This window comes from Tamandua tetradactyla, chromosome 12 (assembly GCF_023851605.1).
Source record: "Tamandua tetradactyla isolate mTamTet1 chromosome 12, mTamTet1.pri, whole genome shotgun sequence".
Lineage (NCBI taxonomy): Eukaryota > Metazoa > Chordata > Mammalia > Pilosa > Myrmecophagidae > Tamandua > Tamandua tetradactyla.
The window spans coordinates 4,678,584-4,691,741 of NC_135338.1; the positions used below are offsets into that span (position 1 = coordinate 4,678,584).

At 41.6% G+C, this 13,158-nt stretch overlaps 1 long non-coding RNA gene across 1 annotated transcript in view; it reads right to left on the reverse strand.

The window, feature by feature from the left end:
* LOC143651193 (uncharacterized) overlaps positions 1-4,624 on the reverse strand; it is a 63,278-nt gene extending 58,654 nt beyond the window's left edge. The window contains exon 1 of the long non-coding RNA XR_013159901.1: positions 4,565-4,624. This is a non-coding gene — a long non-coding RNA (uncharacterized LOC143651193). The remainder of the gene's footprint in view (positions 1-4,564) is intronic.
* Positions 4,625-13,158: the final 8,534 nt, after the last annotated feature.

Consider the following 13,158-nt stretch of genomic DNA (forward strand, 5'->3'; position numbering starts at 1 on the left):
CGTTACCACTGGCTGTACAAAAGGAATAAATCACTTTGTAAGGTAGTGTTCCATGATGGTGGAGAGGTTTGGGCCTTGTATTCGTGATTTGCCTCTGGTGCTTTATAAGGACTCTCTGAATAAGTCATTTTTACATCATTTAGTAATTATTCTCTTATGACCTCTTTATATTAAAACAGTACTTGTAAAATTTAGAATCAAAATTAGCATTTGTATAACATGGATTTAAAAATTATTTAAAATGTGGCTAGAATGTGGCTCTGCTGGTTCACTCCATTGATTGCTATGAATCCAGGCTGTAGATAACAAGACCAAAATATTGCTTTATTAATAAATTATTCAGAAACTATCTTAATAACTGCTGTTTTGTTTTTTCTATTTTACATTTTCCCCAGTTTGGCAATAGCAGGGCTTTTCATTCTGTTAGAGGTTAACATGTTGCACAAAATCCTGCAATATCTTAATGGAAAAAATCAGAATCATTGTCCTTCTGGTTAAATCACCCCCAAAATTCCCTTTGGAAATAGAGCAATGGACTTTTTTAAGGGGTCCTGCAAAATGCCCTGAAACACACCGGCAAGTATGACTTTCTCAAGCACCCTTGCCTGCAGTGCGCACAGGAATGCACTGCTGTTTTGTTCATGGGTGGTATTTCCTTAGAACATTCACACATACCTGGATTGAAAAGAAGACACAATTAATGCCTTGATAGGTTTCACTCAAATTGGAAAAATGATACCAAGGATATGGTAGAGAGTACAATAGAAACCAGTTAGAGCACAGCTGGAAAAGTTGCCTTCATATCTAAGTATGCAATTGGCATTGATCTTTAGACTTTTAGCACAAAACAGAAAAAAAATAAATCTTTCCATTCTCATAAAGAAGCACATAATGTTAGAAAAAGCATAACAAGGGGTGCACATTGTTTAAAGAAGCATATTTATGTAGGTATAGCATTAATCCAAAATTTAAAATAGCAACCTTGGAGGAGATACTTTAGGGTCTCCATAAATTGTGTGTGTGTGTGTGTGTGTGTGTGTGCGTGTGAGAGAGAATGCTTGTTGATGGGGGAACAGGGTACAGGAGTTTAACGTGGTTATGAAATGGAATTTGCAATTTCAGGGAAAAGCAAAATGATTTCTAAAATCTCCATTAACACACTTGCTCCAATCCTGGTGGATTCTCTCATATTATCTGATTCCTTTGAATTCGTTTAAAGAGGAAAAGTGTTATGCCAGGATTTGAGATATGCTGCATAAGCCCCATTCTTCAGCTGGTGTAGGGGTGAACTAGAGAGAAAGCAACTAAACAGCTTATGTGCATTGTTAACATTTACCTTTATTTGGTCAACTGAGATACATATCCTCTTGCACAAAGTATTACGTAAGTCTAGAAGCTTCGGTTATTAATACACTTTTATGAACTCTTGCAGATAAATGTGTGAAAATATTTGCAATATAGAGGAAGTGTTTATTCAATTTTAGTCCACAGCCAGAAGTATCTCTTTGGTCCATAAAGGAGATGAAACACAAGGTCTCCTGGGTTCTTTTCCCAGCTCTCATTGAAATGTGTTCCATTCTCTAGAACGCTCTGGCACTGGGAGAAAGGCATTGTTCTCAAGTTTAAAAGAATGCTTTGCTTTAAATATCCACGCCATCATTAACTATGCATGCCTTCCGCCAGCTGCAGACTGCCATTCCCAGCAAACACACCTTCCCACCTTTCCTACAAGACAAGCCTTTCTACTTTCTTGATCTCTATAACCAGGCTTTCACCTGTTCACTAGCACATCCTTTAAAGTCCCACTGGATTATTCTCCATCTTATTTAACTCACAAACATTTGATGAGCACCTCCTATGTGCTCTGTGTCTTTGGGAAAAGCCCTTAACCATTCTGGATCTCAATTTCTTCATCCTTAAAACAAAATCTCTAAAGTCTAAACTCTCTTGTAATACTGCAAACCCGTTCCAAATCTTTTTCTGAAAAACAAAGAATATATAAATAGATACTGATGTTAGATATTGATGTGCATACACTATTCTATTTTAATCAATTAACTTATGTGTGCCTAATTCAATATTAAAAAAATTAAATTGTGGGTAAAATATCTTCAAGCTCCTAAGCTATAAGCTATAGGAACTAGGTGTTATCACTTAAGTCCTATCACTTATAACCTAGTTCCTTTCACCTCGTTAAAACATATCTGAGGAGCAAAATTCCAAGATTACGTGTGGAGTTGGATAATCCAATGAAATTAATTGTAATGAGATTTGGTCTTCATACAAATGCGTGTAAATGTTTAATACATGCCTAACAGTGGCAAATGCGTGCATGACTGGATATAAGTATGGGTGTGGACATCGATATTTACATGTATGATTGTGTTAAGTAAAAATCTCTGCAAATGTTTGGACGGAAACTCCCTTAGTCATTGTGGCTGCTTGCCAAGGAAGCATTGAAAGCATCTGAAGAAAGTATTAAAGAAAGGAGTTTGGAGAACTCAAGGTTTACAGAACCTATTAAACCATGGCACTAGGACGTAAGACACCGTGAAGGAAAAAGAGACAGGAGTGGGGAGCCAGGGGTCGCTAATTCACCTCCCATCGGAGCAGCTCAGGAGACAGCCAAGAAGCTCAGTGTGGCTGGTAACACGAGCAGTTTCAGCTAGGAAGACTTGGGGAAGTTGTGCTTAATAGTGAACACTTGATAAAAACATTCCTGGACCTAAACAGAGTTTACTTTTTGGTGGAGTCACGTCCTACCCAGCTAAAGACTACAAAGACATCCTGGTAGAGAAATCGAACCCAAGTTATAAGCCAGCATTTCTGACTCAGTAACACAGGAAGAGGCACACAGGAAATTGGAATTCACAAGTACTACTTTGCAACGGTGAGTTACATTGCGCAGGAAAAGAAAGGCCAGCGAGCTTTCCAGGCAGCGTTTAGTTTGACGGGGGACTTGAGTGCGTCTATTAAATGTTAGTTTCCAAACAGCTTGAAATCACTGGAACGGATTCAGGATCCGGGTTTACTCCGCCCCCTGCTGGCCATCTCCAAACAATGCTGCTCCCAGCAGCTCGCAAGCTTCAGGCTCAACTGGAGAGAAGTCACCCAGCTTCCGGGGTGGGGGAGGAGAGCGCACTGGAGCTGCCCCAGAAAACCGGGTGGAGGGGCGGGGTTGCCTACGCGGGGGTCCCAGTGGTAGCACTTCCCATGTGGCTGATGGCGGAAAGAGCTCCGTTACCTACCGCTGCTCTCCTTATCCTCCCTGTCCCTCTCTGCCCAACCCCTGCATTCCCTGTCTCTAGGACAGGCGTTCTGAGACTTGCCTTATCTACCTCAAATGGGAAAATACTTTAAAAACCATCAGGCATTGTATAAATGAAGGTATTGGTCAGAATTACGGCTGGAATGAATGTCATGCAGGAGGACTTGGCTTCTGCAACCTATTTACGCATGTTTGCCCAAATACTGACCCCTTTTTTGTAACGTTAGCCAAACCCCTGGCCTGTATCTCATCCTTACACCTTCCAAAATATTCCAATTAAAATGCTCAAAGATTCCAAAATTTGTGCTTTGGATCGAGAGGGGGGAAAGTACCAGTAATCATAAAAACAAAATTGCCATCGTGAGCTTTTCTAGTTATGCCAAATGGTATTCAGTTATTGCCTTAATGGAATTTGAAGAACCAAAATTGAGATTCACAAAGCAGAAAGGCCAAAATTGATTCTTATCACCGCACTGAACTTTTGGAGGGGAAAAAACTAATTTCTTGATTTCCTAGCTATAGACTATTCCGTTTTTAAAAGCCCCAATAAAATTCCTACAGTTTACCCTTGTCAGGGACTCTGCTGTCGAGATTTAATATGTACTTGCCGGTATTCACAAAAGGCAGGTCAGCCAAAATCACATCCTCTCCAATTGCTTTATTTCTTCACATAAATATCCCTTAAAACAGGCTTTTTCATGCTCCTGAACAGCGCTTCAATCACTCTCACAAAACAAACATAGAATTCTGAGCCCAAGCACGCTACTGAGTTTGCTCGAGGGAGACAATGTCTTCCTTGTCAGTTGGTTTTGTCTTTTTTTTTTTTTAAGAGGAGGAAAGTTTCCTCCCCCCGCCCACCCGCCTCCTGTTTGCAGACCACCCATGAACCTCTTCATTTCCCTCTTTCAATTCTGAGAAAAGAAAGAAAAGGAGACTTGTTGCCCTTAGCAGTTCTTGGGATTTTCTCCCAATAGGGTAAGTTAATTATTTTAACCTACCCAGGAGGGGCGAGCAGGGCCGCCGGCGTGGGAGGGCGTGGGGGAAACAGGTGTTCCAAACACCTGCGTCTCTAGGCGTAATTGCTCTGAAATCTTCTGGGCTCTCCCCTGCATTCTCCTTTCTTGACAGAGGCTCAGGGGAGGGGTTCATTTGTGGAGTTCTTAACTAATTGTAGCGTAAATACGCAACCACTCTTGACCGAACAAATTATTTTCTTTAAAATGAACTCCAGGTAGGTTTAATTAGGAAAAAGGTGACTGACAGGTATTACTCTGAATGCAAAGATTAAAAGCTTACCGTTGTTAAAGGAGAAAGACAGAGCCAATGGTCAGCCATTTTGAGTTGTTTTCTTCTCACTGTGCCCAAGTGAAGAAAACCCTGACCAGGGATTCTAGAATTCTTTTTTTTTTTCAATCCGAAAACCTATTTATTTTGAAATAGTTTCAAACTTACGGAACTGTTGCAAAAGCAATCTAGAGTTCTTCAGACTGTGTGAAATAGTCACAACAAGTATTTTTTTTCAGCACAATGCATGGAAAAATCTGCATTTAAGAAGGTTGAAATAACTAATTAACCAATATGACTAGTTTTGGTGTCTTCAATAATTTAATTGTGTGCTTAACATGTTCCAGACATACTTTTCATTTATTATCTCATTTAATTCTCACGACAACCCTGTGAGATAATTCCTGTTATTAGACTCTTTTTTTTTTTTTTTTTAAACATGGGCAGGTACCAGGAATCGAACCCAGGTCTCCAGCATGGCAGGTGAGAACTCTGCCACTGAGCCACCGTGGTGCACCCTATTAGACTCATTTTATACATGTGGAAACTGAGGCAAAAAAAAGAAGCTAACTGACGTGTCCAAGGCTGGAGGGTCAGTAGCTAAGGATTCAAACTCATGCAGCATATCCAGAGACTGCATTATTCATTTGTATCCTTCATTCATATCATTCATTCGCTAGAAGTCAGTAGCTCTTAAGTCGTCTAACACTGAACTCATACGGGAGCTTTTCTTCTTGATTCCTGATGGTTGTTGAAGCGAGAGAGAGATAAGAACTTCAGTGTAGACAAAAAATCTCAGATAAGAGTTCAGTTGTCTGGCTCTGAGTTGTGACAATAGCTCTAGGTCACCCACAGTATCATTTAGTAAATGACATAGGAAGATTCTAGAAGAATCACAGGAATACAGGATTTAGTGGACCTGAATCTTCACCTTAGAAGGATCCCCAGTGGCTTTGCACGCACACCTGATGTCTGAGAATCGCTGCTATCCCATGCTCGATACTCTACTAAAGTTCGGGAAAAGGTAACTAGGAAACCTTGGTTGTAATTCAGATTCGGAACCCTGATTATTTCGGAACTAAAACGCTTGTGCAATGGAGAAGTAACTTGTGGTCCAGAGCGAGGGAAGGAGATTTCGTCAAGCTTTCAAAGCTTTTACAGCGGGTCCGAGTCGGGTGCAAGATTATAACCCACAAATACCGCTTTGCAGTCAGCGCCATCTTCTTCTTAGTGACCAGTTTTCCTTCCGTTGGTGAGATTAATTACATCAACCAATTAGACCCACCGTTTAATGACCCTGCCATGTGAACGACTCCTTGTGTATTCGTGCAAAGGGCAACTGAAATGGAAATGCAGTCTGTGGCTGACACTAGCAGTTCTCATAGGGCAGCACCTCACATACCCTCACTTGACACAGGAAATCAGGCATCAACGCCGACTGATCCTGGCAACTAACTTATTCTAACCTCAGACACGGGAACCTTAGTTTTCTTGCTTCTGCTTCCCCTATGCATTTCCAGGGTGTGGAGGTGCAGAAATAGGAAAGGGAGATTCCACCCTGGAAACTGCCTGGAGCTTCCCTTTGCTTCCTGATGAATCCCAGACACAGCCTCCCGTTGGGCCTGGTTCTAGAGCCTTTTCCCTTCCTGCAGCCTGTTCCCTGCCTCTTTTATGACCATAAAGCCACCTTAGAATCGAGGTCAATGAGACATAGAATTATGAAAGGGCACGGGTATATAATTGCAGCAGGAGAAAATAGCATGCTCAAAATTCCATTAGGACACACAAAGCGTTAATGTAGAAGATTACAACACAAATAAAATCAGAAATGTTAGAGAAAGCCCTGTGTTGCAAGGAAAGGAACTGTATGTGATTGATTGTATCATAGCTGAAGGGCAGGTGTTTAAAAAGCCCGATTGGGGCACCAGACAAAATTTAACTACAGAGTTCGTCCCAACAGCTTCAGGTTTAGTCTTTGAAGATGCACACACATTTCTTGAGTTTCTTGGACCAACAGCCCTTATTGTAATAGGAAATTGTTAGCTGACTACCTTTTCCCACACTTGTAGTGTGGTGCAGGTTGGAGACAGCAGTGGTTATCAAACATCAGGTGTGCTTCCAGATCAACAGGGGATCTTTATAAAATGGAGATTCTGATTTAGGAGATTTCAGGTGAGACCTGAGAAACTTCATTTCTAGCAAATTCTTAGGTGGTGTTGATGCTGCTGGTATGTGGACTCTCCTTTAAGTGATTCAGGTGGTTTAAGACGGCATTTCTGTTCTCTTTTTTGTGCAGACACAGTTATAATCTTAGGGAAAGTTATTTTTTAAATTAATAATTACACTTGTGCATATCAATGAGTCTGTCATCACTGTATGCTTTTTGTTACACTTGGCCTGAATATTTTAAAACTTTTTTATTAGAGAAGTTGTAGGTTTACAGAAAAATCATGCATAAAATACAGAATTCCCATATACCACCCTGTCATTAACACCTTGCATTAGTGTGGCATGTTTGTTATAATTCATGAAAGAACATTTGCATAATTGTACTATTAACTGTAATAGTCTGTCATTTACAATAGGCTTCACCATGTTGCACAGTCCTATATTTTTTTAAAAAATTGTTCTCCTAGTAACATAAACAACCTATAATTTCCCCCTTTAACCATATTAAAATATATCATTCAGTGCAGTTAATTACATTCACCGTGTTGTGCTACCATCACCTCCCTCCATTACCAAAACTTTATGATCAACCCAAACAGAAACTTATACAATTTAGGGGTTATGACTGTGCTTTTTGCAAGATCACTTTTCTTTCTTTCTCTTTTTAATTGTGAAAAAATAACATATACAAAAAAGCAGTAAATTTCAAAGTACTTTGCAACAACTGGTTGTAGAACAGAGTTCAGAGTTTGGTATGGGTTACAGTTCTACAATCTTAGGTTTTTTATTCTAGCTGTTCCAAGACACTGGTTACTAAAAGAAATATCAACATAATGACTCAGTACTCATTCTCATTTGTCAAACCGTACCTTCTCTGTATAACTCCACCATCACCTTTGATCTTTCTCCCAGTCTTTAGGGGTATTTGGGCTATGCCCATTCTAGCTTTTTTATGTTGGAAAGGACTGTTGATAATATGGGATAGGGGCATGGAACTAGTTGATGTTCTGGGTAGGTTGGCCCCTCTGGGTTTCAAGACTTAACTGGCCTAGGAACCATCCGGAGGTTGTAGGTTTCTGGAAAATTATCCTAGTGCGTGGAATCTTTGTAGAGTCTCAGATAGAGCCCCAGGTGTTCTTTAGGGTTGGCAGGAATGGTTTTGGTTGAGGTTTAGTCAACGATGGTAAATAGCAATATCTGGATGAAGCTTGCATAAAAGTGGCCTCTAGAATAGCCTTTCACCTCTACTTGGACTCTCTTAGCCACTGATACCTTATTTGTTACAATTCTTTCTCCCTTTTAGTCAGAAAGACATTGTCAATCCAATGGTGCCAGGGCCAGCCTCATCCTTGAGCATCATCTCCCACATTGCCAGGGAGACTTTCACCCATGCATGTCATGTCCCATGTAGAGGGGAGGGTAATAATTTCATTTGCAGAGTTTGGATTAGAGAGAAAGAGAGGCTACATCTGAGCAACAAAAGAGATCCTCCAGAAGTAACTCTTAAGCATATCTGTAGGTAGGCTAAGCTTCTCTGCTACATAAATAAGCTTCACAAGAGTAAGCCTCAAGATCAAGGGCTTGGCCTATTGACTTGGGAGTCCCTAATGTTTGAGTCAGTCTCAGGGGTTTCCCTCGTGGTAAACTTTAGTAGTTTTATATTTTTTCTCTCATTCTTCAAGGGACTTTGCCAATACTTTTTTTTTTTTTTTGGCATGGGCAGACACCAGGAATCAAACCCAGGTCTCCAGCATGGCCGACGAGAACTCTGCCTGCTGAGCCACCATGGCCTGCCCCAAAACATTACCTTTTTTTTGTTTGTTTGATTGTTTTTTGCATGGGCATGCCAATTCTTTTTAATTATCTGCCCAACATACTCTGGGATGTACCCAGGTACAACATTAAGCGATCCAGAAGTCCGAGCCCTCGCTCTCATTCTGGGCATCCTGTGTCTGGCTTGTTCCTCTATCCAGACAGGGTGAGTTAGATTATGTGCTACAGAAAATTTAGGTTCTGGCCAAACTAATCTTCTCTTCTTTTGGTCTCATAGGGTAGGTGAAGTTCTAAAATACAGGCAGTTCTTTACCCCTGTATTCTGATTTACCTTAGTCCTGACCCGACAGGCTTTCCTCTTATGTCTAATTGAAGCTGATCTCTTTTTCAGTCTCTTTAACAGTTGTCAAATGGTGAGCTGTGGTGCACACATGTGATCGAACATTGTGTTGCTGCAGAGAAGAGTGAAGCCGTGAGGCCTGCGATGATGTTCATGAACCTGTGGGACATTGTGTGATATGAAATAAACCAGAAACAAAAGAGCAAATACTGTGCGGTCTCATTTAGAAGATACTTATTAGAAAATTGGGGCCTAAGCCCTTATAGCTAGTCACCTTTAGTCTAGAGCAGTGATTGTTACTTCTAGATTTTGAGAGGCTGTATTATATATGTATAACCTGGTGTTTCCCTGGAACTTGGGGTACCTGGGTGACACCTAAGACTCAGAGTAGGAGTTCTGCAGATTCTGAAGATCAGCATTGCCATATATAACAACTGAGGTATGTCAATTTTCACTGAATTGTTATTCTTTATACCTTGGATATATTTATAAGTATCCTTTTTATATATTCAACATATAGCAAAAGCAATTTTAAAAAACAAGCTAAAATGTTTGCTCTTTCATATACAAAGCCTACTAAGTTAAATAAAACTCAGAGTTTTGCTGACAGGCTTATGGAAAAACTAGGTTTTAAAATTTATAATTTCAGTAATTTAATTAAAACAATAACTTCAATAAATTAATTGAAACCCAAGTGTTCTAGTTTGCTAGCTGCTGGAATGCAATATACCAGAAACAGAATGACTTTCTTAAAGGGGAATTTAATAAGTTGCTAGTTTACAGTTCTAAGGCCAAGAAAATGTCCCAATTAAAACAAGTCTATAGAAATTCCAATCAAAGGCATCCAGGGAAAGATACCTTGGTTCAAGAAGGCTGATGAAGTTCAGGGTTTCTCTCTCAAGTGAGAAGGCACATGGCGAACACAGTCAGGGTTTCTCTCTCATCTGAAAGGGCACATGGTGAACACAGCATCATCTGCTAGCTTTGTCTCCTGGCTTCCTGTTTCATGAAGCTCCCCGGGAGGCATTTTCCTTCTTCATCTCCAAAGATCTCTGGCTGGTGGACGCTGCTTCTCGTGGCTGTGTCGTTCTGCTCTGCTCCCTCTGAATCTCTCATTCTCTAAAACGTTTCCTTTGATAGGACTACAGAAACTAATCAAGACCCACCCAAATGGGTGGAGACACGTCATCACCTAATCCAGTTTAACAACCACTCTTGATTGGGATACATCTCCAGGGACATGATCTAATCACAGATTCAAACATACAGTATTGAATACAGATTATTCTGCCTTTACCAAATGGGATTTTGATTAAAACATGGCTTTTCTAGGGGGCATACATCCTTTCAAACCAGCACACCAAGTAATGAGTGGCCTTCTCCTCTCCCCTCCATGGTTTGTGCTTGTCCGTTAATATCGTTATACTCTGAAAGGAGGAATGATCTGACAAAAATGCTACTTTTTCTGCTGTATTCAGTTGCTCCCCTGAGACCGGATGTTGTGGACTTTGCTCATACCAACTTGCACAGAAACAACTGACTGCCCTTTACTATCGATGAGTCAGCAGGTCAGCAAACGGGGGCTGAGTCCTGGGGCACGGGCAGAGCTGTGGCTGGAATCCCCAGAGTTCAAGGCAGTGGGACTCACAATCTGACCAGGGTGATTTGGGAAACATGTGTCGTGGGGGCCACCAACCAAAACATGGCGTCGTTGGCAACGCAGAGTAAACCCAACACAAAAGCATCTGCTCTGCACTGGCTGCCTCCACCTTCCCAGAGCTGGTCATGTCTAAAGGTCATTGTTTTGAGGAAGTTCCTGAACTTCCTTTGGTCATCGAAGATAAAGTGGAAAGCTACAAGAAAACCTGGGAGACTGTTCTGTTTCCTAAGAAACTTAAGACCTGGAATGATATCAAAATGGTCTACGGTTCTCAGCAGATGAGAGCTGGCAAGGGCAAAATGAGAAAGCATCTTCGTGTACCACGTAGGAGACCGTGCTTCATCTGTGATGAGGACGATGGTATCTCCAAGGTCTTCAGAACCATTCCTGGAATTACTCTGCTGGACATCTCGCTCCTGGTGGGCATGTAGGGTGCTTCTGCATTTGGACTGAACGTGCTTTCTGTGAGTTAGATGACTTGAAGAGCACTTGGCATCAAGCTGCCTCCTCAAGAGTGACTATAACCTCCCCAGGCACAAGGTGAGGGTCAGAGGACTTAGCCCAGAGATCCAAAGAGCCCTTTGAGCACCATGCAAGTAGATTCACTGCAGTGTCCTAAAGAAGAATCCACTGAAAAACCTGAGACTCATGTCGTAACTAAACCCATATGCAAAAACCATGCATGGAAACAGCATTCTTTTCCAGGCCAGGAATCACAAACAGGGTGAATAAAGCTGCTGCAGCACTAGAGGCCAAATCGGAGGTGCATTGCTGCAGTAACGTCCAATTTGGGAGGCCCAACCAGGACCAACAGCTCTGGTCCTTCCAATCTCCTCAGGCCTTCACCATAAATGCACTGATATGCCTCTTTACAGAGCTCCATGTGAGCAACTCTGATGCAATCATACTTAGGATTTTTGTTCTTTCTCTTCATTTTAAAAATTTCTTTAACATCTGAAAGGTATGGCTGCTCTTTTTTACTTCTTCACCCACTTTATGCATCCAATCTCTTGTTGCCAGGCTAATCTTGTGAAAATGATACTTCCACCATATCACCTTCCTTCTTATAAAGAGCTACAGTTTTTTTTTCCTCGCTGCTGCATCCATGCATTCATTCATTCATTCACTCAAGGACACATACCAGCTATCTGCCAGGCACTGAGCTTGGAGCCGGGGCCTACACCCATCTCCTGTGAAACACTGGGCCCACGTTCCTCTGCCTGGCACCCAAGTCTTTCCAGAATCCATCAGGCTCACTTAATCTGTCCAATCACATGTCCTTCATCGTATCTTCCAGGCACTGCTTTTCTCCACGGTTCCTCGTGTATGCCAGGACCCTTCCTCCCCCTTGACTTCTCTTAGCTTATTCCCACCCCTGGGATAGTCTCTCCTCTCCCTCTGACTCATCAAAACCAGCCACACCTGCAAAGCCCACCTGGAGTCCCACCTCTTGGTGAAGCCATCTGTGACTTCTCAGCGTCTCTCCTCTGAACTTCCACTGATCTCACTGTTAGGACTATAAAGTTAGGTGATGAATTGTTCTCCAGGTAAGTTAAACGTAACAGGTACACACTGAGCTCCCACTACGGGAAAAGGCCTATGCAAGGTGCTGCAAGGGGTACAGAAATGAATGCAAAGTCACCCCACCCTTCAATTCCAAAGAGTAATCCGGCAAAATTGCCGAGGACATTGGGCAGGCTTTATGGCCAAGGCAGCTCCTAAGATAGGCGTGAGCAGCAGAGTGGCACACAGCGGTTTGGGCATCGGGTCCACGCTCTGTCCCACACATTAGTGGTGTAACCTGTGGGAAGTCACTTTACTTGTCTAAGCTTTAGATTCCCTATCTGGAAGATACACACCTCTTGGGCTGTGGTGGGAATTAAGCAAGATGATACCATGTGCTGTGCCAAGGGTAATAATGCCTGGCACACAGAAAACAAAGAAAAAATGGTGGCAATCAGCAATGAAGATGGCTAAATGTCAACAGGTAGAAGGGAGCAAGGTATTCCTGGTCTAGTGAACAGACAGAACTTATGAGCAGGAAAATGTGCTTCCTGGGAGTAGCGCATTCTAGTGGGGTACAGAGTTGGCACGAGGGGAGTCCAGGGGACAGGAAGAGTTGGAGAGATGTTGCAGAGAAAGAGGCTGGGTCTGAGAAGTTTGTGCTGAATCCTGTGTAAGCATGCAGGACCAGGCTTGCCCCCCGGATGGTCCTGTGGAAAGAGAGGAGAAGAAGGGAGGCTGATTAGAACAATTAGAAAATTGTACTATTTAGGCTATGGTACAAAAATAACAATTCTATTAATACTTAAAAATTGTAAAAAAATACAGTTGTTATATTTTACTTCTATGAAAACATTTAAAAGTGAAAATTGGCATAGACTTGTTGGGAATTTATAGCTTAAACAGTAATTCCATTAGTAGTCAATATTTTCAATAATGTTACTGTTGTTTTTACCGTTATTCGTTATGATACAACCCATTTATAAATTAATTATTAAAGCGCAAATCTTCCTATAAGAAGGCCAATGTTTTTTCTCGCACTCTACTTCTGTAGACCACTAAAAAAAAAATGCTTGTTTACCCAGCTATAAAAATCTGAAAGGCTGAATTTTGCTAAGTACAGATCTTGCTTATTTCCTTTTCCTGGGTGTTACCCAAAGA